General features: G+C 38.9%; 1 long non-coding RNA gene across 1 annotated transcript in view; it reads right to left on the minus strand.

Moving 5' to 3' along the window:
• Positions 1-5,948: 5,948 nt before the first annotated feature.
• LOC147000849 (uncharacterized) overlaps positions 5,949-26,717 on the minus strand; it is a 56,189-nt gene continuing 35,420 nt past the window's right edge. Inside the window, exons 2-4 of the long non-coding RNA XR_015045488.1 lie at positions 12,020-12,102; positions 9,016-9,222; positions 5,949-6,037 (exon numbers count right to left, since the gene is read on the minus strand). This is a non-coding gene — a long non-coding RNA (uncharacterized LOC147000849). The remainder of the gene's footprint in view (positions 6,038-9,015; positions 9,223-12,019; positions 12,103-26,717) is intronic.

A 26,717-nucleotide genomic window follows, 5' to 3' on the forward strand; every position in this document is an offset into this window, starting at 1 on the left:
CATTTGGAAGATTATTTTTCTGGGGCTGGCATGAATCGGTCAGAGTTCAGGACAAGTGTGATTGGACAGTAGAGAGTGGAATGATGTCACTGGTTAAGTCAGCTGGAGCATATGGGCTGCAGACTGAACCGTAATTCCCACACTCTCTTCATGTCTGTTGGACAGAATTAATGACTGATTCCAAGCAAACCATGACTGTGGTTTGATGCTAGAAATCAAATTACTTTGCAGGGTCATTGCGCGTAAGTACCCCACACTTTATTAAACAGAAGCTGACACAGTCACTGGGAAAATCAATTTGAATTTGATAAGGCCCCAAGAAATTATCATGCTTCTACATTTTTTAATTTAGTTGCAATCATACTTCACAGGTATCAATATACTTGTTTGCCTTCATAAGATCAATATGTTACCTTGACAGTTACAAAAATATAGACCTATGGGAAAAATTCATCTCTGCACAACCAGAATTAACAGATAAACAGTATATATGTTTTAATGACTCAGTATCCAAGCAAGAAACAAAGTGCTTTACATGTATAATATCATTTGTATACTACTATAAGAAAAATGTAGCAATATTATTATAACCAAGTAGATATAAAAGAAGCAGATTTAATGAGATAAATGTATTGCCCAAGGCCATCCATTGCCCAAGTTCATCCAACTGAACTGAAGCCCAAGTTCTCTGACCCAATATTTGTACTATTTTGTTTTGATTTTTGTCTTGGAGGACTTGTGTCTTATTTTCTATGGTAGGGGTATTGAAAGTATCTAATATAGCTTAGGCTAGCCCCAAACACATTTGGTAATAGAGATTGACTTTGAACTTCTGATCCTCCTGCCTCTGCCTAACAAGTGCTAGGGTTACAGATCTATGCCATTATGCCTTGCCTTGCTCTGTTTATTACAGAAAAAAATACTCTGCTCACATTAGTCTATATTTATAGAAGCAGACAAACACAGAGACACAGATTTTGCATGTATGAAAGAGCAGGTTTTCTTTCTAACTAAAGACTTATTGAAAGATTAAATCTGACAAAGGCAATGCTGTCCAGTTATATTTTGATGAAGAGATCATCAAAGACTGAGTGCATATACATCCACACATTCACCAGAACTTTAAGAAACATTTTAGCTAGTGTATCAAGTTGCATTACAACACACTAGGTTGTAGTACGTCGTCTTCATTTCCTTACTTATTGAAGTGATGGACATTATATGACACACAGCCTGAAAATGTCACAAAGGAGATGAGAATAAAAACGTTTACAGAAATAGGTTGGAGAAAATGCAAAGAGGAAAGTAGGCTCTAGCTATACAGAAAGTTCTGACATCCAATTTTTATAACTTTTATAAGAAAATACTCTAATATGTTAATAATATCTCTAATGTGAAATTCTTTAGTAAGCCAATATAAATTGTCCAGACCATTCAGCCAAAAGTTGTCTGCACCTGAATTACACTGACATATGGCTGTATTCTTCTTGTAACGTTTTGTAAATTCTTAGTGACTATTTTATGAGAGCTGTGGCAGTATTAAATAACTAGGAATAAATGTTTGGCTCCTATTAGGATAGGTTGGTGCTTTCATAGAACAGTGTTTTCTAGCTGTGCAAACTTGAAGATATGGTTTATTTTGCTCAAGTTTCAATTTTACCATCTCAATCAACGGCATTTAATTTCATAGAGCTAAGAAATAGAGAAAAAATGATGTATAGCAAGCTAAATGCACACTGTGGTACCATATACATAGTGAGTATCAATCATTGTAGCTGATATTAAACACAATACTGTTTTATTCAGTTCCCTATATGATGTTGCAAGTATGCTCAATCTGACCTTTCTTGTTGATTACATGTATGAATTCACGACCAGGCAATCAAGGATTAATTTAAATGTTTAATAATTATTAATTAATTTTAAAAATTAAAATGCAAACAGACACTCTGCAGAAGAACACCTGGGTTATCTGTTCTGTGGATGAATATGAATACACCACTTTTGTTTCTCTCCAAAAGTACCATCCCATCATCAGGAAAGGCCTTAAGTCTCCAAAACAGTCCTTGCAAAATGTCCAGGATACAATCATAAGTTATTTAAAGTTCATTTTTCAAAAGAAAAAGTAGGAAAATCTCAATTTGTATTCTAAAAAAAAACCTGTTTTGTTCTTGTACAGAGATTATTTGGACTTAATACAGTTATTTTATTTGTAAGATTAGCTTAAAATTTTTAACTTTCAACGTGGTATTTCAACTCTGCTTGCTCTATTTTTAAAATATTAGAAAAGTGAAGTGAGGCAACCTAAAGAAATGAATGAAAATCTGAAAAGATACTACAAATAAATAAACTTTATCCTACAATCTCAGCCCTTGGAAATGCCGAAGAGAGGATCAGGGGTTTGAGGCCAGTTTCCTGAAACACAAAATAAGGACTGTGGCTGCAGCTCAGTTATATCACATGCACAAGGTCCTGGGTTCCCTCCCCAGCCCCATACATCCACAATAATTGCATGGGCTCTAGTATCAGAATAGAGTTGGCAAAGGAAAAAAAAACTATTTTAAAAAGACACCATGAGAAACTATGCAATCTTCTAAATGTAAAAACTTTGGTATGGAGACATGGCTCAGATGTTAAGAGCATTGACTACTCATGCAAAGGACTAGGGTTCAGTTCCCAGAACCTCCATTGTGGCTCATCATCATCTGTAACTCCAATCCTACAGGGACCAACACTCTTCTCTGTGGACACTGTACATGCCCGGTGTACACTCATACAAGCAAACAAAACATCCACACATATAAGAATAAATAAATATTTTAAAAGGTTTTGTATGTTTAAAATGAGCAAAAAACTTAGGAATCTGTTGAGAAATAACAACAATAGAGAAGAAAACAATGAAAAAGACAGTCAAAAACAAATAACAAAAAGGAGGTTCTAATTCCAAATGTGTCAATAATTACAATAAGTAAAAATCAAGCAAGCATATTAGATCTTTGGTTTTAGGCCCATAGAAACCATATGTAAAAAAATATTAGCTGAAACACCCCCCCCCCAATTTGGTGAAAGCTTAACCTAAAGGTTTGGGAAGTTAAACAAAAACACCAATACATACACAAAAAATTGAGGAGGGACATGCTAAAGGTACATCATAATTATAGATATAGATAGGGGAAGACACCTAACTTCAACCTATTGGCACCAAACCAATTCACTTGGATGGATGCACATGCACACACAAACACATGCATACACCCATACACACATAAATATACATATATGCACACACATACACGCATACCATACCCCAAAACTAATAATAAAATTAAATTCAGCTTTAAAAAAAAAGATCTAAGAAACCAAAAGGAGAAAGAAGGGACAGAGAAACCAAGAATGAAAAGAATTATCAGAACCAAAGAAGAAAAAGGCAGCCATCCTTAATCTTAAATACATTAATAATGACATTAAATAAAATCAAGCAAACATAGAAACCAGTAATCTTCAGCATGGATTAGAAATGAAATGATCTATTTCTATGCTGTATGAAAGAAACTCACTTCAAAATATGGCATAGGTAGGATAAAATTAGTAGAACAGAAATGCAGACAATTTCAAAAACTCTTCAGAAAACCAAAGTAAAAGGTTGTGCTGGTGTCAGAAAATGCAGACGACAGGCAGAGAAAAACACTTTGGAAGTCATTCATATCTCACGGAGCCAGTATTGAAGCAACTGTAACGTTGTAAAAAAATAATCAGACATCAGTACACCAATTACCATCACTCTTCAGGCATAAAAAGGCAAAATTCTCAACAGCATAAGCACAAACCGAATCACTCAAGATACAAGCAACAGTGAACCAGAATGAAGTGCATGAATTACCTGGACACTTAGTCTGGGAAGGATAGTCTTTCAAAATGCGTATGAGTGTAATCTTCCTTGTGAATAAATCAGCCAGAAAAGGCACATCATGGAATCATTTAATATGCAAATGATTTTGACAAAGTTCAAAATCAGTAGACACTTGAGAAAAACATAGATGCAAGTAACTCAGAGATTAAGGAACATTTTCTAGCTCATAACTTAAGAAACAATAGCTAGTGCCTCACATATATTGAAACCCTGAATCATTTCCCTGATTATTTCCTGATATCCTTGGCAACAGGGCGAGGATATGAACTCTCACCATTGATAGTCATCACCAAGGAAATGCAATGACGGAGAGATGATGCACTAAACATAAATTAGCAGATTGGACAGGAAAAACTAAAAGAACTCTTCTGCATGGAGTATTCTAGTTTGGTTTCTGTTGCTGTGAGAAAATACTCACCAAAAGCAACTTGGGCAGGAAGGGGTTTGTTGACTGTATATGTCCTAATCACAGTCCATCACTGATAAAAGTCAAAGCATGAACCCAAGTACCAATAGAGGCAGAAATTAGAGAGGAAAGCTGCATACTGGCTTGCTCAGTCTGGTTTGTATGCAGCCCAGGACCTCTTGCCCCTGGGGAGGGAGGAATTCTCCATATCAACAAAATGTTCCCAGAGACTTGCCCACAGGCCATTGTAATAGAGACATTTTCTCAACTGAAATTCCCTCTTCCCAGACATACCTATTTTGTGTCAAGTTAATAAAAAAAAAAAAAAAAAAAAAAAAAAAACCTAACCAGCTCAATCAATAGACAACATGGTTGTTTATGTTAAAAAATTAAAAACAAAAATCCTGAGAAATCAGTTTTGAAAACTTCTAGAACCAATTGGTGAGTTGAGCAAGGTTACAAGATACAAAGAAAACTCAGGTCACCTATATTTTTTATGTAAGAACAGCTTGAAAATGAACAAATGAATTCTAAAATTTGAAAATAATACAATTTAAATAGTTCCTACAAAATATGAAACTACTAGATATAGTATGTTTCCATATACATTCTATATATGTGGAGCATATAGTAAAACACTTGTATACCAAAAACTAAAATTTGCAATTGCTAAAAGTGACCAAAATGGATTTTGCCAGACTGTGATGACACACACCTTTAAACTCTGCTCTTGGGAGGCAGAAGCTAGTTGTTCTCCAGTTCAAGGCCAGCCTAGTCTACAGAGTAAATTCCAGGACCACCAGGGTTATACAGAGAAACCCTGTCTCAAACAAACAAACAAGAAGTGTCCAAAGTAAAATGAAGAGCCATATAGCCATTATTGTATTTTAAAATGGTATAAAATGTTGACATTAAAACCATATCAAAGTGTGGAGCAGATACTGAAGAAAAAAAACATCCAGAGACTGCCCCATCTGGGGATCCATCCCATATACAGACACCAAACCCAGACACTATTGTGGATACCAAGAAGTGTTTGCTGACAGGACCCTGATATAGATGTCTCCTAAGAGGCTGACAAATACAGCGGCAAATGATCACAGCCATACATTGGACTGAGTACAGGGGTCCCCAATGGAGGGGATAAAGGACTGAAGGAGCTGAAGGGGTTTGCAACCCATAGGAAGAACAATAATATCAACCAACCAGAACCCCCAGAGTACCTAGGAACCAAACCACCAACCAGAGTACACATGGAGGGACCCATGGCTCCAGACACATATGTAGTAAAGAATGGCCTTGTCTGGCATCAATGGGAGGAGAGGCTCATTGCTGCAGTTTAGGGGAATGCCAGGGCAGTGATGCAGGAATGGGTGGGTGGGTAAGTGAGCACCCTCATAGAAGCAAGGGGGAGGGAGGACAGGATAGGGGGTTTCTGGAGGAAAAACCAGGAAAGGGGATAATATTTGAAATGTAAATAAAGAAAATATCCAATAAAATAAAATAAAAGACTATATCAAGTGTCATGAGTGTGCTGCAACTGGAATGCTCATCTACTGCAAAGTGGAATGCAAGATGCAAAGCCCTTCTCAAAAATAGCTCAGTAGCTTCTTGGAAAGTAAAATATATTTACCATGTGATTCAACAGTTTCAGTCTTGGGTATTCACATGTTTATAAAAGCCTTTGTTTCTTCAGGTAACCCTCTGTACCAGCAGGATATCTAGAGAAACAGAGCCAATAGAATTAGCACAAAGCAATTTTTATCAAAGGATGAGAAGTCCAATAAAAGCGGCCTTTATAGCAGAGAGGCTGAAAACCAAGTGGTTGCTCAGTTTTTTGTTTGTTGTTTGTTTGTTTGTTTGTTGTAGAACATAATTTTAATATTTTCAACTGTTAATATTGACCAGACAGAATAATTATTTTAAGTTATATTTCATTTTTATCTCTCCCTTTTCATTTCTGATTTTGTTAATTTGGGTACTGTCTCTGTGCCCTCTGGTTAGTCTGGGTAAGGGTTTATCTATCTTGTTGATTTTCTCCAAGAACCAGCTCCTGGTTTGGTTGATTTTTTGTATAGTTCTTTTTGATTTCTATTTGGTTGATTTCAGCCCTGAGTTTGATTATTTCCTGCCATCTACTCCTCTTGGGTGTATTTGCTTCTTTTTGTTCTAGAGCTTTCAGGTGTGCTGTCAAGCTGCTAGTATAAGCTCTCTCCAGTTTCTTTATGGAGGCACTTAGAGCTATGAGTCTTCCTCTTAGGACGGCTTTCATTGTGTCCCATAAGTTTTAGTATGATGTGTCTTCATTTTTATTAAATTCTAAACAGTCTTTAATTTCTTTATTTCTTCCTTGACCAAGTTATCATTGAGTTCAGCTTCCATGTGTATGTGTGTTTTCCATTGTTTTTGTTGGTATTTAAAACTAGCCTTAGTCTGTGATAATCTGATAGGGTGCATGAGAGTATTTCAATCTTCTTGTATCTGTTGAGGCCTGTTTTGTGACCAATTATATGGTCAATTTTGAAGAAGGTACCATGAGGTGATGTGAAGAAGATATATTCTTTTGCTTTAGGATGAAATGTTGTATAAATATCTGTAAAATACATTTGGTTCATAACTTCCAGTTACTTTCACTGTGTCAGTGTTTAGTTTCTGTTTCCATGATCTGTCCATTGATGAGAGTGAGGTGCTGAAATCTATCACTATTATTGTGTGGGGTGTAATGCGTGCTTTGAGCTTTAGTAAAGTTTCTTTTATGAAGGTGGGTGCCCTTGCATTTGGAACATAGATGTTCAGAATTGAAAGTTAAACTTACTAGATTTTTTTTGACAAGTATGATATATACTTTCTTATCTTTTTTGATAACACTTGGTTGAAACACGATTTTATTCGATATTACAATGGCTACTCCAGCTTGTTTTTTTGGGACCATTTGCTTGGAAAATTATTTTCCAGCCTTTTACTCTGAGGTTGTGTCTCTCTTTGTCACTGAGGTGCATTTCCTGTATGCAGCAAAATGCTGGGTCCTGTTTACGTATCCAGTCTATTAGTATATGTCTCTTTATTGGGGAATTGAATCCATTGATGTTAAGAGATATTAAGGAAAAATGATTGTTACTTCCTGTTATTTTTGTTGTTAGAGATAGAATTATGTTTGTGTGGCTATCTTCTTTTTGGTTTTGTTGAAAGATTACTTTTTTTCTAGGGTGTAGTTTCCCTCCTTGTGTTGGTGTTTTCCATCTATTATCCTTTGTAGGGCTGTATTGTAGAAAAATACTGTGTAAATGTGGTTTTGTTGTGTAAATTTGGTTTTGTTGTGGAGTATCTTGTTTTCTCTGTCTATGGTAATTGAGAGTTTTGTTGGGTATAGTAGCCTGGGCTACTCTTAGTATCTGTAAGACATCTGCCAAGGATCTTCTAGCTTTCATAGTCTCTGGTGAGAAGTATGGTGTAATTCTGATAGGTTTGCCTTTATAAGTTATTTGACCCTTTTCCCTTACTGCTTTCTTTGTTTAGAGCATTTGGTGTTATGATTATTATGTCCAGTCTATTTGGAGTTCTGTAGGCTTATTGTATGTTCATGGGCATCTCTCTCTTTAGGTTAGAGAAGTTTTCTTCTATAATTTTGTTGAAGATATTTACTGGCCCTTTAAGTTGTGAATCTTCACTTTCTTCTATACCTATTATCCTTAAGTTTAGTCTTCTCATTGTGTCCTGAATTCCCTGGATGTTTTGGGTTAGCAGATTTTTGCATTTTGCATTTTCTTTGTTGTGTCCATGTTTTCTATTCCCTCTCTATCTCTTTTATTCTGTTGGTGATTCTATGTCTCCTGATCTCTTTCCACAGTTTTCTAACTCCAGGGTTGTCTCCCTTTGTGATTTCTTTAATGTTTCTATTTCCATTTTTAGATCCTGGATGGTTTTGTTCAATTCCTTCACCTGTTTGGTTGTGTTTTCCTGTAATTCTTTAAGGGATTTTTTGTGTTTCGTCTTTAAGGGCTTCTACCTGTTTAGCAGTGTTCTCCTGTATTTCTTTAAAGGAGTTATTTATGTCCTCTATTACCATCATGATATCTTCTTTATGTCCTCTATCATCATCATGAGAAGTGATTATAGATCTGAATCTTGCTTTTCAAGTGTGATGATGTATCCAGGACTTGATATTGTGGGAGTATTGGGTTCTGATAATGCCAGGTAACCTTGGTTTTTCTTGCTTATGTTCTTATGCTTGCATCTTGCCATCTGATTATCTCTAGTGCTACCTGCCCTCGATATATCTGACTGGAGCTGGTCCTTCCTATAATCCAGTTTGTGTCAGAACTCCTCAGAGTTCAACTGTCTCTGTGATCCTATGTTTCTGGGATCCTGTGATCCTGTGTTTCTGGGATCCTGTGATCCTGAGATCCTGGGTGTGTCAGCTGGGAGTTAAGCTGCCTCTGGGTCTCTGAGATCCTGGTGTGACCAAGCTCCTGGGATCCTGGGATCCTGTGGTCCTGGACATGTTATTGTGCCTGGGAGTGAAGCTTTCTCTGGGTGTTGTGGGACTGGCTAAAGAGTTCCCGCCCAAGGTCTGCTCAGGACACTGGCTGGCCCAGACTGGGAGAAACCTGTACCACTTGTCAGATGGAGTTCCTGGGTGTCTGGCTCCTGCTGGTCCTAGTTACTCCCAGTGTTGAGGCAGATGTCGTATCCTCCTCACCTCTGATCCTATGATCCTGGGAGTGTTGGAGCACCTGGGAGTGGATCTTCCTCTGTGTCTTGTGGGACTGGCTGCAGAGTTTATGCCCAAGGTCTCTGATGCTATGATACTTGGTTGCTCAGTTCTTGACAATGAATGCTGCAGCAGTTCCAGACTACTGCCAAAGGCCGCGAAGAGGACCGGTGTTGTATGCTTCAGCCTGGAAGACTAGGGGTGCCAGAGTTTTGTGTCAGCAGAGGATCATGGCAGCACAGAGATAAAGGTGCTTAGGGAGAAAAGCAAGCAGGCACAAAACACATTTTTCTTGGATCTCTTTCTATCTGGACTAAACTTTGAAAGGTGTCACACACTCTGTAGGTGACTCTCTCCCACTTAGTTAATACTTTCTGGACACATGCCCACTGCCACACCTAGAAGTAGGTCACTATATTGATCCTAAATCCCATCAAGTTGACAGTTAAGGACAACAACCACACCCACCAAACTGGAACAAATGCCCTTTAATAATAACTGACTGAGCAGTCTGTACATCTATAAATTAATTTAAAAAATAGAAGCAAACTTAATACCTTTATCAACTTGAACCAATTTCCAAAAAACAATTAATTAATTCAGCCACTCTCCTAGTTCCATATTACTTAAGTCCATTTTTATTACTATCTCAAAAATACAAACCTATAGTTACAGAAAAGAGTGGATCCTAGCCTTCAGAGGTGGGAAAAAGAGATTTCCACCTTAAAGGGAAACTAGAAGACAGGTTTGGCGCTTTTCCTATATCAAGATGGTGTCAATAACTACATGAATGGAGAGAAAATTCAAATTCTTAGACCATAAAGTATAATTTTTTTTCTGAGTATTACTCAGAAACAAAGTGACACAATGGGATGAACCAAGCATCTTAACTTTCTTCATCACTTTTATTTGTTTGTTAATTGGTTTAGGGGGACACAGGACTACCACAGCATGCAAGTGTGCTTGCTCAGGATGCCTCAGAGAAGTCATTTCTCTCTTTTCATCTTGTGGGGCCTCAGGATGTCTGGCTTGACAAAGAGTTCCACCAAGCTGCCTCATTACCCAGGAGCTTCTGTTACTAGTGTTGCTGTTATTATTGTCTGAAGATGCTTTCAGCCTCAAAAAATGGGAAACTAAGATTACATTTACTTAATTAAATAGAGGCTTTTCATGGATAAGAAGTTAAAAAATCAGCAGCTTTCCTGGATGGTAGGTTCCTTGGTAACATTGTCAAGGACAGGGCACAATATATATTATATTTTTAATTCCTTATTTGTGGGAAGCGGGTGTGGCGGTAGTCCCAAGATGGCGCTTGGGACTGCAGCCAAGTCTTATGACTTGCACCTGACTTCCTCATATACCCGAAAATAAGCCACGTCCATCATGAGTGCTGCGCAGGTGCACCATGATGCAAGATCAGGCCATTTGATGAAGGCCAATGAACTGAGATTATGCAGACTGGGCTGATAGGGTGTGGTTGAGGGGTTATATAAGGGATTTCGATTGGGGGCTAGAGAGATTCCTGCTTGCATGTTGAAAGGTTCCTGAATAATCTGCTTTGAGAAGAACGCTGTGTCGTTGCTCTTTTCTGCTGGTTCGGAGACAGAAGTGACAAGTCCTGGCCCGTATGGGGAACCTTCTCTTTGTTCAGAACTCATCACAGTCAGGGCAGCTAGCTGGTAAGGTTCCCGGTTTTGGGACGAGTTAAGTTCTTGGATTGAGACTATAAGGTTCCCAGTTTTGGGACGAGTTAAGTTCTCGGATTGAGACTATAAGGTTCCTGGTTTGGGGGACAAGTTAAGTTCTCGGATTGAGACTATAACGTTCCTGGTTTTGGGACAAGTTAAATTCTCGGATTGAGACTATAAGGTTCCCAGTTTTGGGACAAGTTAAATTCTCAGATTGAGACTATAAGGTTCCCAGTTTTGGGACAAGTTAAGTTCTCAGATTGAGACTATAAGGTTCCTGGTTTTGGGACAAGTTAAATTCTCGGATTGAGACTATAAGGTTCCCAGTTTTGGGGCAAGTTAAGTTCTCAGATTGAGACTATAAGGTTCCCAGTTTTGGGACAAGTTAAGTTTTCATATTGAGACTATAAGGTTCCCGGTTTTGGGACAAGTTAAGTTCTCGGATTGAGACTATAAGGTTCCTGGTTTTGGGACAAGTTAAGTTCTCGGATTGAGACTGTAAGGTTCCTGGTTTGGGGACAGACTTGGTGGACTTGCCCTGTGTCTGATATTAATCAGCATCCTGGCCTTTTGGTGCATTTGCCGTATACAGTTTTGTCAGTGCAGAACCCAAGCCTTGATGATACAGGCTTTTGCAGCAGTGGAGACAGGACAGTCTCCTCAAGTGTGGCTTGGCATGCTAGAGAAGTAGTCAATGACGGGTAAGACTCCCTGGGTGTGTCACCAACCTAAGACAGGGATCAAACCAAAGCTGTTTGTCTCCCAATGATGGGTAAGGGGCATTGCTGCAGGGGGCAACCTAAGACAGACATTCTCTTTGCCAAAAAAGAAAAAAGGGGGAAATGTGGGGAGCGGGTGTGGTGGTAGTCCCAAGATGGCTCCTGGGACTGCAGCCAAATCTTATGACTTGCACCTGACTTCCTCATACACCTGAAAATAAGCCACGTCCATCATGAGAGCTGTACAGGTGCACCATGACACAAGATCAGGCCATTTGATGAAGGTCAATGAACTGAGATTACGCGGACTGGGCTGATGGGGCATGTTGGGGGGTTATATAAGGGACTGCGATTGGGGGCTAGAGAGAGATTCCTGCTTGCATGTTGAAAGGTTCCTGAATAAACTGCTTTGAGAAGAATGTTGTGTCGTCACTCTTTTCTGCTGGTCAGAGACAGAAGCAACACTTATTGGTACCCTGTTGGCTCACCTTCTCAGCCTTGTTGCCTCCTAGTCAAACCAAGCCCCACCTCAATCAGTAAGATCTAGAAGAAGAAGGTTAAAAACAAAGTCTATCCTGCCCTTACCATCAGGACAGTCTGAAGATCGCCGATGGCCAGGAGACTGTGTTTTATATTCCTGTGGCACAGGCTGGGTCATTCACCTGATGCTGAAAGATGGAGAAAGTGGCCTGAATAATTTAACCAATCAGAACAAAGCTCCAGGGTTTCCAGAGCAGAAATTATGCAAACTGTATAAGAAACTGGATGCAGCTGCCCTTTACAGGAATGGGCTAAGATGTCATTTCCTTTCTGTTTTCTGTCATGCCTCGGGTTTTATAAAAGATGGACTTGCTCTTAAAAGCTATTCAGGTTCTTGAAACAAAATCACTTCAAACTGTCATGGAAAGCATTGCAGTAGTCCCAGCTTACAATATATAAATTGCACCCTGAGCAAGTTAAGTTAATATCTTGTTATAACATTAAAAACACTATGACCCCAAAGATGTGTCCCTAAATATAAATGCAGTTGAACTACTGTTTTGGGAAAGAGAGAGAGAGAGAGAGAGAGAGAGAGAGAGAGAGAGAGAGATACAAAAGCCAATAGAAATCTCAACAATCAAAGAGAGGGACCCATGGCTCCAGCTACATATGTAGCAGAGGATGACCTTATCTGGCATCAATGGGAGGGGAAGCCCTTGGTCCTTGAAGGCTCAATGCCCCAGTGTAGGGGGATGCTAGGGCACTGAGGCAGGAGTGGATGGGTGGGTAAGTGAGCACTCATAGAAGCAGGGGGAAGGGAATGGGATAGGTGGTTTGCAGAGGGGAAAGCAGGAAAGAGGATAACATTTGAAATGTAAATAAATAAAATATCCAATAAAAAAATCTCAATGGCCTAATTGTTATCATTCTCCAGTCCGTTTCTCTGGTTTGGTTTTAGATTTGGCACATTTTTGCAGTCATCTTAGACAGAGAATTGTCCTGAAACACCTTTGGGTGTCCATGTCTTAAGGCTAGCATGACAACCGAATGCTAATCAGGCGAAAGGGTTAAGGAAAGGCCACAATAATGTGAGAATGTCTGGTGGAGCTCATATTGCCTATTTTATTTTTTTGAAGTCTGCAACTGTTTTGCTTAGCAGCTCTTCCTCACTCTTGATCTAAATTTCCTTCCTCGGGCTCTGTGTGAAAGTTTCCAAGTAGAGATGCAACATTTGGAACATCAGGCTGGTTGTCCTTTTATAGCCCTGCTCTTCTTTGTGTCTAGCACTTCCTTATGTGTTGTAGTTTCTCTCGAATGTTGTAAAACCAATAAATAAATAAATAAATAAATAAATAAACAAACAATAAAAGCAAAGGTTTATATTAGCCCAACATGGTGTCAAAGCAAAACAAAACAGTGTTCATAGAGTGTCTGCTACTGGGCTGACATCTAAAGGCTCAGAAATCCAAAAGGCATTTGGGTTTTTTCTTGAGGTTTACCTTTACAATACAACAGTATAACCTAATATGACATTTTTAAATACTAAACTTTGCCGAGCAGAGTGCAGATGAATAGAAAACAATCTGTTAGCCTCCATGCTGAGCCAGCTGAGCCAGCTGTGCCAGGGCAGGTACAGCCTGACTCATTGGTAGCTCACCTTCCTCTCGGGGGCTAACAGGAAACAGTTGATCTCAGCAACTTCTACACCCCCACCAGTTCTCTTCGGGACATGACACTATGTTTTCTTAAGGATGGTTACCTCTGAAGGTAAGGTAAATGTGGCTGTAAAATTATCCCCTTGTCATATAGAAAAGGGTTTTAAAACAACAAAAATCCTGCTCTGATGACTCCCAGGCCCAATGCAGCATCTGTCTCTAGTAAGTGAATGAAGCAGGGTATCTGCATATGTGTACCCAAAGGGATTGATGCAGATAGTGTCATTATATTAAGTAAATGTGTAAGATCTTTAGCAGCATTCTGTGACTTACACATCGAATGTTTATTTAGATGTGTAATTCATTTAATTCTGAGGTAGAATATAGTTTCCAACAACCCTTAGCTTCTCTCCCTTCACTCCTAGAAGACTAATTTAAGTACAACTATAGTAATAAAATAAAATCTGCTGTATACATCTCCCATATCCATGACCTTTCTCTCTTATCTACAGTTATGTTCACCAAATTTTACCTTTAACATTTCTGTTTCAAAGAGACATGAGGCTTTATTACTATAGAAGACAAAGAAACATCCCTTTGGGTCTGGTGAGATAGCCCTACTATTAAATGTATTTTCTGCCAATCATAAAAATCTGGCCTTGTTTTCCGGGACCTATATGGTGGAAATAGAGAACAGACTCCCATAAGTTATCCTCTGACCTTGGCATGTATGTATAAACACACATAGATACAAGCAGACATAAACAGAAACAAATACACACACACACAATGTGATTCTTTTTAAGTTTTTAAAAGAGCACCCTTTTATAATCTCTAGCTTTTACTGAGGTTTTATTCATTGTCTTGTATATCCAATATCAAATATGATAAATCCCACCACTCAATTGTATCCTTTCTGAACTTTACTACATTGTATTAATTACATTGTTCTTGCTTGTTTTTTACTTGTAAATTCTAGAATTAATGATGAGCCATTTCTGACTATGCCATAAAAATTAATCCACCATAAACAATACTGTCTGCTGAAAGCAATTGCCTCTCCAACCCCTGCATCCCTGCATTTGGGCATACATGGCTCAAGCCACAGTCCAGCGCTCCCACCAACTGTACAACAAATAGCTCTTTGAAGCTCTTGTCTTATTCTTAAAATTACCCCTTTTCATAGGGAGGAGGAAGGCAGATTAATCCAGTGGGTTTACCGTGAATTTTCTCAGGTTTACATCAATAAGAAATAAGGCTAGTCCCAAAATCAGATCATAAAATGGTCACTTCTGTTGATGAGTGCACATTGTTTGTTTCAAAACACAGTTGCAGAATCTCAGGACCTGAGCAAAAATGACCTTGAATGTGTGGCAGAACAAAAATCCTCCAAGAGGTACAGCCTGAAGAAGCAGAAGGTGGCACACAAAAGAGAGGGATGCCCTCAATACTTGCAGGAGGACCACAGTGGGAGAGACTGAAAACATCCCACTACCCTCTAATTCTCTTTGTTCCTGTGCACCAGCCACAGACTATTCTACCAGCTCTCCTATTTACAAGCCATCAGCACTCCCTGTCCTTACCCTGACGACCTTAATTCCTTCTTCAACAGCTAGTAAACAAGTCAGAAGTGTATGTACTTCCTGTTTCCATGTCAATAGAACGAAAATAAACCATTCTTTGTCTGCAAAATCTAAGCTGTAGTGTTAATGCCAATGCTTGTGGGACAGCAAGCCCTCACTGAATTGGTTCAGGAAGATTTAGCATGTAGAAAATTGCTAGAGTAGTTACATTAGTCATCATGACTGCATATCTCTCTGGCCCATTGGAAATTTGTTCACACTATGAGATCTACTAGTCTCTGGGTTCAAGCTCAAGCACCATTACTTCCTAGAGATATGACCATGAGAAAAAGCAAGGCATAACTGGAGTTCAGTATCTTCCCCTGTAATTATAGCATCAGAATAGTTCCCACCTGGATGGATGGATTCCTTGATAGCATAAATGTCTGGCTGCCCACAAAGCTGGCAAATAGACAGAGTGAGCCAATTTAAAATTTTATTGTTTACTTTCTGGTCTTTTCTTCTAGAGTTAAATCCTTTAAGTACTACCAGTATTCATAAACCTTACAACAGCTTTGACCAAGAATGGTTTTTTAAAATGTATGCCCTATACATATATATGTACTACAATATGTATATACATATATACATATATAATCATATGTAATGTTGCTGCAAATCCATAAAGGTCTTTTTTACCTGAATTTTAATTGACCAGTAAATGGAATTAAGGAAGACTATACAATCATCCCAAAGTCATACTGCACATCAGAACTCAGCTCTATGACCATCTTCCTGCCATACCCCTTTACCGTCACAGAACACTGCACACTACCCAGGGCTAGACAGCCCTGTTGAGTCAGACTGCCATGGCAGTATTTACAAAATAACTAAAATCCTCATATGCATACCTTTTCTGCTATTATGAATGCCTCAATGTGGAGCTAACATGCATTATTAACTAATAAATTAATTAGTCCATCAATGGCGACTGTTAACCACACAGAGCAATGTATGGTTCTACTTTCAAGCAGGCAGACTGGAGAACTGGACTACAAGTCAGCTTCAGGATTAACTGCAAGGGGAAAGAAGTTCACAGTGTGAATGAGGACACATGAAAGGTCCAGTGGACTCAGGCCTGCTCAGTCTGGAGGGGGAGATGAATGAGAGCAATTTAGAGAATTGTTGTGACAAGCAAGTCATCTGTTTGAGCCTCTAAGGCAGAATGTTACAGTTCTGAAAGATGCTAATGAAAAATCATGCTTTGCACTTGAAACCCTAGAGTCATTTTGTGAGAGATACAGAAATATTCCAACTTGAGATGCATAGTGTAACACAGAACTAGACTATGTCTGTAGCAAGACAACTTAATGAGAAAATATTTGATTGCTGAAACACCAACTCCCGCTACATTTCCTTTTGTTATTACCCCTGGATAAAAGCCAGAAAGAAGGAAGGGAAAGAATGGTTGCATGGAAGGATTAATTTTTAGATCCATAGTGATTTACTGTCCACTCTCAAGTACTGTTGCAGAATCTGGTAGTATATCAGTTAACAATATTGACCTCCCTGACATTCCCCTACACTGGGCATCGAGCCTTCACAGGAACAAGGGCCTCTTCTCCCACTGATGCCAGGAAATGCCATCCTCTGCTACATATGCAGCTGGAGCCATGGGCCCTCCCATGTGTACTCTTTGGTGGTTTAGACCTTGGGAGCTCTGGGGGGTGGGGGGCCTGGTTGGTTGATATTGTTGTTCTTCCTATGGGGTTGCAAAGCCCTACACTCTCATAGAAGCAAGGGGAGGAGAATGGGATAAGGGGGTTCCGGAGGGGAAACCAGGAAAGGGGATAACATTTGAAACGTAAACACATAAAATATCCAATAAAAACAATATTGACGAGAAACTTGTGTATTTATTATAACTTTAGTCTATGAGCATATAGATAAAGGAATAACTAGTTAAAATACGGAGCATGCAAACTATATTTGATTGGATATGTTGGTTAGCGGAAAGGGGTTTTATTGGTTTTGTTTTGTTTTGCTGTTTTTGGTTTGTTGTTGTTATTTTTGGCTGGGGTAGGAGAGGCCTAAGCACTAAAAAAATATATAAGTAAAAGTATGTCAGCCATTAATAGTGATGACCAAAGACAATGACACAAAAAAGAGAAAGGTAAACAGAGGTTCACAGTATGAGATTTAGTGGCCAGGAAGGGATTGACGAACTAACATTTGAGCAACAGCTTAGTACACTTAGTAGCTTACAAATAATTTGGGATAGTTCAGAGTACTAAGGAGAAAAAGAAGGATACAGTTATCGGCCAGCAAAATAAGGCAGCTCAGAAAAGGCTATTTATGTCACGCCTAAATGTAGTGTTTATGATACTGGTTACGCTGGCTAGTGTTTCAGTGACATGATACAAACTGGAGAGAGAGGTTTGGGATGAGGGACTCTCAGTTGAGAAAATACCTCCATAAGATTTGCCTATGGCAAGATTTTAGTGCATTTTCTTAATTAGATACTGATATAGGAGGCTCAACACACTGTGGGAGGTCTCATCCTTGGGCTGACGGTCTGGAGAGTATAAGAAAGCAGGCTGAGGAAGACAGGAGGAGCAATCGAATAAACATCACTCATCAATTGTCTTGGCATCAGTTACTGCATCCAGGCCCCTGCCTTGAGTTCCTGTCCTGACTTCCCTGGATAACAGACTGCAAGCTGTAAGATGAAGTTAACTCTTAGCACCACTACCCAAGTTGCTTTTGGTCATGGTGTTTTATCACAGCAATAGAAACCTAACTAGGACACTGGAAGCCCAAAACTTTTCCAAATCCAATTATGACACAGAATGAATTAGAAGAAATTTTCTCCCAACAGTAATGATTAGTCCTAAACAGCATGAGGCCCAGAGAGGAGAAACTTCCTGAATCTTAATGAAAGATAATGAGGACATGAACTTAAACCACTAGAGATGGAAAGAAGAAATAGGAGTGGAATAAACTGACTTAGATACAGTCAAATTACTTTTAAACAATGGGATGTAACTAGTGAAGGAGAGTCACAGGGACTCTGCAGATTTTTGGCTTTGCCATTTTCTAGGATGCAGAACACTAGAGGAAGAGAAGAAGGCTTGAGAAGAAAGACATGTAGAAGAGGATCCAAATAAGTAGGAAGACAACAAGACTCAGAGCCAAAGGGGAAGGTCTGCCCTGAATTTAGGCATAGAACTCATCATTATACACAGAGAGCAGAAAATATTGCAGAGGATGAGAGCCCTGGGAGAGTTAAATAAAACTTTATTTTCTATGAACACACAAGAGCTCAGTTACATAAAAGCCAACTAGCTGATACTGACCCAACAACTCTCACTTTCCCCATAGGTTATGTTGTTTTATTATATTTCTAGATATTGCTATTTAGAAACCCTTTTACCTATTCTTTTTATACAAAATTGTGTCTTCTGATACTTTATATTAAGAAAAAATGCATATCAGAATTTACTGAACATTGTTACATTTTTTAAATTGAGCTTGATTGTTTTCAGTTAAGATAAGATATTTTAATTAAGAGAAGTCTCAGAAAACCTCTAAACCTTCCTCTAAAGTCAGGAAGAATGACTACCAGCAAAGTACCAGTAAATAAACAAAACTAAGTTAAGACACTAAAGTCATTAAAACCTACCAACTACTCATCCTGAGTATGAATTTATTTTCTGATTAGAATCTCTCTCATCTGGTCACAAGTTTCCCATTTTTCTTTAAAGAAGAGTTGCATAGTTTAAAGAGATAATCTCAAAAAGACTATTAATCAAAGAATCTTGTTTTCCTGTAATAAAAGATCCTAGTTAACCAAGGACATACTTGCTACCTTTAACTGAATCTTACTCAAAAAAAAAAAAAAGCAATAAAATAGATGAAACTAATTAATTTTATTGAAATACCTTTCTACTTCTTGTCCTTAGAATTATCTCCATGGGAAATGGTTCTGAGACTAAGGTGATTGTTGTGTAAGCATGAGAATCCTCAGCACCCACATAAAACATTGGGTATGGGAGCGTGTGCAGGTAATTCCAGATATGATGAAACAGAGACATGGCCAATACATGACAAAGCCAGTCTAGCCAATGAGTTAGGCCCAGGTTTAGTGAGAGACCTTTCCCCCCAAAAAAGATGTAGAGATCAAAGTTAGAAGGCACAGTAAGAACACCCCAGAGCCAGCCTTCATATCCATTTACCTATAAACCACCCCATCCCCCTCTCAGGTTCAGAACTATGTGAAGTCCAACTCAGAGCCAGGCCCCTATTGCCTTGCCCACCTGCCAGTCAACAACCCTGTACATTGCTTGATCCTTCTATCTCATGGAATACACACCAGAATACCAGGTAAAAAGTGCCAGAATGAGTCCCCACACCCATGTGACTATCAGCTTCCCAAATTCTCTGCTCCAAGAATCTGACTGAGAACCCCAAGGTGGCCATAGATCTGAGAACAAAGTGTCACTCAACATATGCAAAATCTGAAATGTCAAAGAAAGGTCCAAACACCCACTCAACAGAGACAAGACCAGATAGATATTCTATCAAGAAATACCACCAATATCCTACTCAAGATACCTAGATCCCATTCCGAAAATACAGACAAGAATAATTAAGACAATAAGTCTTCTCCAGAAATTAACACCACTATTATAATAGTCCCTGGAAAATCAAACTTATCTGAAATGAATTCAGGGTAGCAACTATAACTATATTCAAAGAATTCTAAGAAAATATAAATAAATGCATGGGAAAGGACTGACACAGTTGAATAAAAGAATGAAGACAACTCAAGATATGAAAATTAAATAAAGAAATAGAATTTGTGTAGAAAAGCCAAACTGAAATAAAACTTGAAATGAAAACTACATAAGGTCAAAAAAAAATGTTCAGAGGAAATCCTTACTAATAGACTTACTTATAACTATATCTTATAACTTAAAAGAATTACTAGTAATCCTTACTAATTAGACTAAATAGGAGAAAGACTATCTGGCCCCTGAGATAAAAAAAATAAATTACTCAGTCCAAAATGTCAATTTTTAAAATTAAGTATTAAATAAATTAAACAGGAAAATGTATGAAGAAAATCTGGGACACTATGAAAGACCATGCTCACAAATATAATAAGTATAGAAATGGAGGAGGAGGAGAAGAAGGGGAGGGGGAGAAGGAGGAAGAAAGGGAGGTGGAGGGGGACGGGAGGAGGAGCAGGAGGGAAGGAGGAGGAAGAAGGAGAAAGGAAGGAGAAGGAGAAGGAGAAGGAGAAGGAGAAGGAGACGGAGAAGAAGAAGAAGAAGAAGAAGAAGAAGAAGAAGAAGAAGAAGAAGAAGAAGAAGAAGAAGAAGAACAACAACAACAACAACAACAACAACAACAACAACAACAACAACAACAACAACAAGAAATGGCTATCTTGCCAAAAGCAATCTACAGATTCAATGCAATCCCCATCAAAATTCCAACTCAATTCTTCAATGAGCTAGAAAGGGCAATTTGCAAATTCATCTGGGATAACAAAAAACCTAGAATAGCAAAAACTATTCTCAACAATAAAAGAACCTCTGGTGGAATCACCATGCCTGACCTCAAGCTGTACCACAGAGCAATTGTGATAAAAACTGCATGGTACTGGTACAGCGACAGACAGATAGATCAATGGAATAGAATTGAAGACCCATAAATGAACCCACACACCTATGGTCACTTGATATTTGACAAGGGAGCTAAAAACATCCAGTGGAAAAAAGACAGCATTTTCAACAAATGGTGCTGGCACAACTGACAGTTATCATGTAGAAGAATGTGAATTAATCCATTCTTATCTCCTTGTACAAAGCTCAAGTCTAAGTGGATCAAAGAACTCCACATAAAACCAGAGACACTGAAACTTATAGATAAGAAAGTGGGGAAAAGCCTCGAAGATATGGGCAAAGGGAGGAAATTTCTGAACAGAACAGCAATGGCTTGTGCTGTAAAATCAAGAATCAGCAAATGGAACCTCATAAAATTGCAAACCTTCTGTAAGGCAAAAGATACTCTCAATAAGACAAGAAGGTCACCAACAGATTGGGAAAGGATTTTTACCTATCCTAAATCAGATAGGGGACCAATATCCAATATATACAAAGAGCTCAAGAAGCTGGACTCCAGAAATTCAAATAACCCCATTAAAATGGGGTACAGAGCCAAACAAAGAATTCTCACCTGAGGAATACTGAAGGGCTGAGAAGAACCTGAAAAAATGTTCAGCATCCTTAATCATCAGGGAAATGCAAATCAAAATAACCCTGAGATTCTGCCTCACACCAGTCAGAATGGCTAAAATCAAAAATTCAGGTGACAGCAGATGCTGGTGAGGATGTGGATAAAGAGGAACACTCCTCCATTGCTGGTGGGATTGCAAGCTTGTACAGCCTCTCTGGAAATAAGTCTGGTGGTTCCTCAGAAAATTGGACATAGTACTACCAAAAGATCCAGCAATTCCTCTCCTGGGCATATACCCAGAAGAAGTTCCAATGGGTAATAAGGACACATGCTCCTTTATGTTCATAGCAGCCTTATTTATAATAGCCAAAACCTGGAAAGAACCCAGATGTCCCTCAACAGAGGAATGGATACAGAAAATGTGGTACATTTACACAATGGAGTACTACTCAGCTATAAAAAAATAATGAATTTATGAAATTCTTACGCAAATGGATGTATCTAGAGGATCTCATCCTGAGTGAGGTAACCCAATCACAAAAGAACTCACTTGATATGCACTCACTGATAAGTGGATATTAGCCCAGAAACCTAGAATACCCAAGATACAATTTCCAAAACACAAGAAAAACAAGAAGGAAGACCAACTTGTGAATACTTCATTCCTCCCTAGAATAGGGAATAACATACCCATGGAAGGAGTTACAGAGACAAAGTTTGGAGCTAAGATGAAAGAATGGACCATCCAGAGACTGCCCCACCCAGGGGTCCATCCCATAATCAGCCACCAAACCCAGACACTATTGCATATGCCAACAAGATTTTGCTGAAAAGACCCTGATATAGCTGTCTTGTGTGAGACTATGCCAGTGCCTGGCAAATACAGAAGTGGACGCTCACAGTCATCTATAGGATTGAATACAGGGCCCCCAATGGAGGAGCTAGTGAAAGTACACAAGGAGCTGAAGGAGTCTGCAACCCTACAGGTGGAACAAGAATATGAAGTAACCAGTACCCCCAGAGCTCATGTCTCTAGCTGCATATGTAGCAGAAGATGGCCTACTCAGCCATCATTGGGAAGATAGGCCCCTTGGTCTTGCAAACTTTATATGCCCCAGTACAGGGGAACGCCAGGACCAAGAAGTGGGAGTGAGTGGGTAGGTGAGCAGGGGAGGGGGAGTTAATAGGGGACTTTTGTGATAGCATTTGAAATGTAAATGAAGAAAATATCTAGTAAAAATTCCTAAAACTGAATGAAGATTAAAAACAACACATAGAATATACAAACACAAAATAAATATGAAAAAAATTTAAAAATCAATCAACTGAAGCACTAATTCTTGGAAAAGATTAATGAGATTCACAAACTATTTGCCAAATTAATTAAAAGAAAAAAGAGAGAGAACACAAATCAAGTGTACAGACTAAAAGGGAGACATTACAACAGGCACTGAGGAAATTCAAAGTATAACCTGCAAGCAGTTAATAAGTTTCTAGACATACGTGGCCTATGAAATCAAGATGAAGTAAATAATTTAAAGATCCATACAACCAATGAGATTGAAGCAGTAACTAAATGTCTTCCAACTCAAAGAAGCAGAGCAGAAAATTCTACCAGATCTACAAAAAAGAAAAAGAAAAAGAAAAAGAAAAGCCACCATTCCTCAAAATTTCTGTAAGTAGAAAAATAAAGACTACCTCTAAGTTCTTTTCATGAGTCCAGTGTTGCCATGATAATAAAACCAGAAAAACATACACTAAAAAAGGAAAATTAGAGGCCAATCTCTCAATAAACAGATGCAGAAATTCTCAATAAAATATTCACAGACCAAATTTAAAAAGAACATCAAAGAGCTACAGGAAGTCCAACAGGGTCAACACACCTGGACCCTTGGGGGCTCCCAGAGACTGAATCACCAACCAAAGAGCATGCACAGGCTGGACCTAGGCCCCACACACATATGTAGCAGATGAACAGCTTGATCTTCACGTGGGTTCCTAAAACCTAAAGCAGGGCCTGTCCCTGAGCCTTTTGCCTGTCTCTCTGTGGATCCTGCACCCCCTGAATGTCCCACCTTAACATGGCCTCAGTGGAAGAAGATGCACCTAATCCCTTAGCAACTTAATGTGCTAAGGAAGGGAGTGTTAGTATTCAGGGTTGACACACACATAGAGGGGGTCCTTTCTCTTATCAAAAAAAGGGAAGGTAGAATGGGGAAGAACTTGTATTACAGGGTACTGGGAGGAGAGAAAGGGCTAATTTTGGACTGTAAATTAATTAATTTAAAGAAAAGAATACCACGGGGATTATCTGACATGATCAAAATTGGCTTCAACCAAAGAAGCAAGAATGGTTCAAGGGTCAGAAACCATTTGATCACCTCATTATAGGCAGAAAGGCTTTAATAGAATCCAATGTCCCTTCATAGCAAAAATTCTAGAGAATCTAAGGATACACAATATTATCTCAACAAAGACAGTTTATACCAACCTTACTACCAATGTCATGTTAAATTGTCAGGATGTTCACTTTCTCTGTTTCTGTTCAGTATACTGCATAAAGTCTTTTTTTTTTTTGAAGCTTGTCATGATTCTTTTTTTTTTTATTTTTAATATTTTTATTACATATTTTCCTCAATTACATTTCCAATGCTATCCCAAAAGTCCCCCATAGCGCCCCCCACTTCCCTACCCACCCATTCCCATTCTTTTGGCCCTGGCATTCCCCTATATTGGGGCATATAAAGGTTGCAAGTCCAATGGGCCTCTCTTTCCATTGATGGCCGACTAGGCCATCTTTCGATACATATGCAGCTAGAGACAAGAGCTCCGGGGTTCTGGTTAGTACATCATGTTGTTCCAACAATAGGGTTGCAGATCCCTTTAGCTCCTTGGGTACTTTCTCTAGCTTCTCCATTGGGAGCCCTGTGATACATCCAATAGCTGACTGTGAACATCCACTCCTGTGTTTGCTAGGCCCCGGCATCGTCTCACAAGAGACAGCTATATTTGGGTCCTTTCAGCAAAATCTTGCTAGTGTATGCAATGGTGTCAGCGTTTAGAAGCTGATTATGGGATGGATCCCTGGATACGGCAGTCTCTAGATGGTCCATCCTTTCATCACAGCTCCAAACTTTGTCTCTGTAACTCCTTCCATGGGTGTTTTGTTCCCAATTCTAAGAAGGGGCACAGTGTCCACACTTTGGTCTTCATTCGTCTTGAGTTTCATTCGTTTAGCAAATTGTATCTTATATCTTGGGTATCCTAAGTTTTGGGCTAATATCCACTTATCAGTGAATACATATTGTGTGAGTTCCTTTGTGATTGTGTTACCTCACTCAAGATGATGCCCTCCAGGTCCATCCATTTGGCTAGGAATTTCATAAATTCATTCTTTTTAATAGCTGAGTAGTACTCCATTGTGTAAATGTACCATAATTTCTGTATCCATTCCTCTGTTGAGGGACATCTGGGTTCTTTCCAGCTTCTGGCTATTATAAATAGGGCTGCTATGAACATAGTGGAGCATGTGTCCTTTTTACCGGTTGGGACATCTTCTGGATATATGCCCAGGAGAGGTATTGCTGGATCCTCCGGTAGTACTATGTCCAATTTTCTGAGGAACCGCCAGACTGATTTCCAGAGTGGTTGTACAAGCTTGCAATCCCACCAACAATGGAGGAGTGTTCCTCTTTCTCCACATCCTCGCCAGCATCTGCTGTCACCTGAATTTTTGATCTTAGCCATTCTGACTGGTGTGAGGTGGAATCTCAGGGTTGTTTTGATTTGCATTTCCCTGATGATTAAGGATGTTGAACATTTTTTCAGGTGTTTCTCTGCCATTCGGTATTCCTCAGGTGAGAATTCTTTGTTCAGTTCTGAGCCCCATTTTTTAATGGGGTTATTTGACTTTCTGGAGTCCACCTTCTTGAGTTCTTTATATATATTGGATATTAGTCCCTTATCTGATTTAGGATAGGTGAAGATCCTTTCCCAATCTGTTGGTGGTTTTTTTGTCTTATTGATGGTATCTTTAGCCTTGCAGAAGCTTTGTAGTTTCATGAGGTCCCACTTGTCAATTCTCGATCTTACAGCACAAGCCATTACTGTTCTATTCAAGAATTTTTCCCCTGTGCCCATATCTTCAAGGCTTTTCCCCACTTTCTCCTCTATAAGTTTCAGTGTCTCTGGTTTTATGTGAAGTTCCTTGATCCACTTAGACTTGACCTTAGTACAAGGAGATAGGAATGGATCGATTCGCATTCTTCTACATGTTAACAACCAGTTGTGCCAGCACCATTTGTTGAAAATGCTGTCTTTCTTCCACTGGATGTTTTTAGCTCCCTTGTCGAAGATCAAGTGACCATAGGTGTGTGGGTTCATTTCTGGGTCTTCAATTCTATTCCATTGGTCTATTTGTCTGTCACTATACCAGTACCATGCAGTTTTTATCACAATTGCTCTGTAGTAGAGCTTTAGGTCCGGCATGGTGATTCCACCAGAGGTTCTTTTATCCTTGAGAAGAGTTTTTGCTATCCTAGGTTTTTTGTTATTCCAGATGAATTTGCAGATTGCACTTTCTAATTCGTTGAAGAATTGATTTTGAATTTTGATGGGGATTGCATTGAATCTGTAGATTGCTTTTGGCAAGATAGCCATTTTTACAATGTTGATCCTGCCAATCCATGAGCATGGGAGATCTTTCCATCTTCTGAGATCTTCTATAATTTCTTTCTTCAGAGACTTGAAGTTTTTATTATACAGATCTTTCACTTCCTTAGTTAGAGTCACGCCAAGATATTTTATATTATTTGTGACTATTGAGAAGGGTGTTGTTTCCCTAATTTCTTTCTCAGCCTGTTTATTCTTTGTGTAGAGAAAGGCCATTGATTTGTTTGAGTTAATTTTATATCCAGCTACTTCACCGAAGCTGTTTATCAGGCTTAGGAGTTCTCTGGTGGAATTTTTAGGGTCACTTATATATACTATCATATCATCTGCAAAAAGTGATATTTTGACTTCATCTTTTCCAATTTGTATCCCTTTGATCTCCTTTTGTTGTCGAATTGCTCTGGCTAGGACTTGAAGTACAATGTTGAATAGGTATGGAGAAAGTGGACAGCCTTGTCTAGTCCCTGATTTTAGAGGGATTGCTTCAAGCTTCTGACCATTTATTTTGATGTTGGCTACTGGTTTGCTGTAGATTGCTTTTATCATGTTTAGGTATGGGCCTTGAATTCCTGATCTTTCCAAGACTTTTATCATGAATGGGTGTTGGATCTTGTCAAAAGCTTTTTCCGCATCTAACAAGATGACCATGTGGTTTTTGTCTTTGAGTTTGTT

The sequence above is a fragment of the Mus caroli genome, unplaced genomic scaffold, assembly GCF_978045245.1.
Source record: "Mus caroli unplaced genomic scaffold, Mus_caroli_1 scaffold_15, whole genome shotgun sequence".
Taxonomy (NCBI): Eukaryota; Metazoa; Chordata; class Mammalia; order Rodentia; family Muridae; genus Mus; species Mus caroli.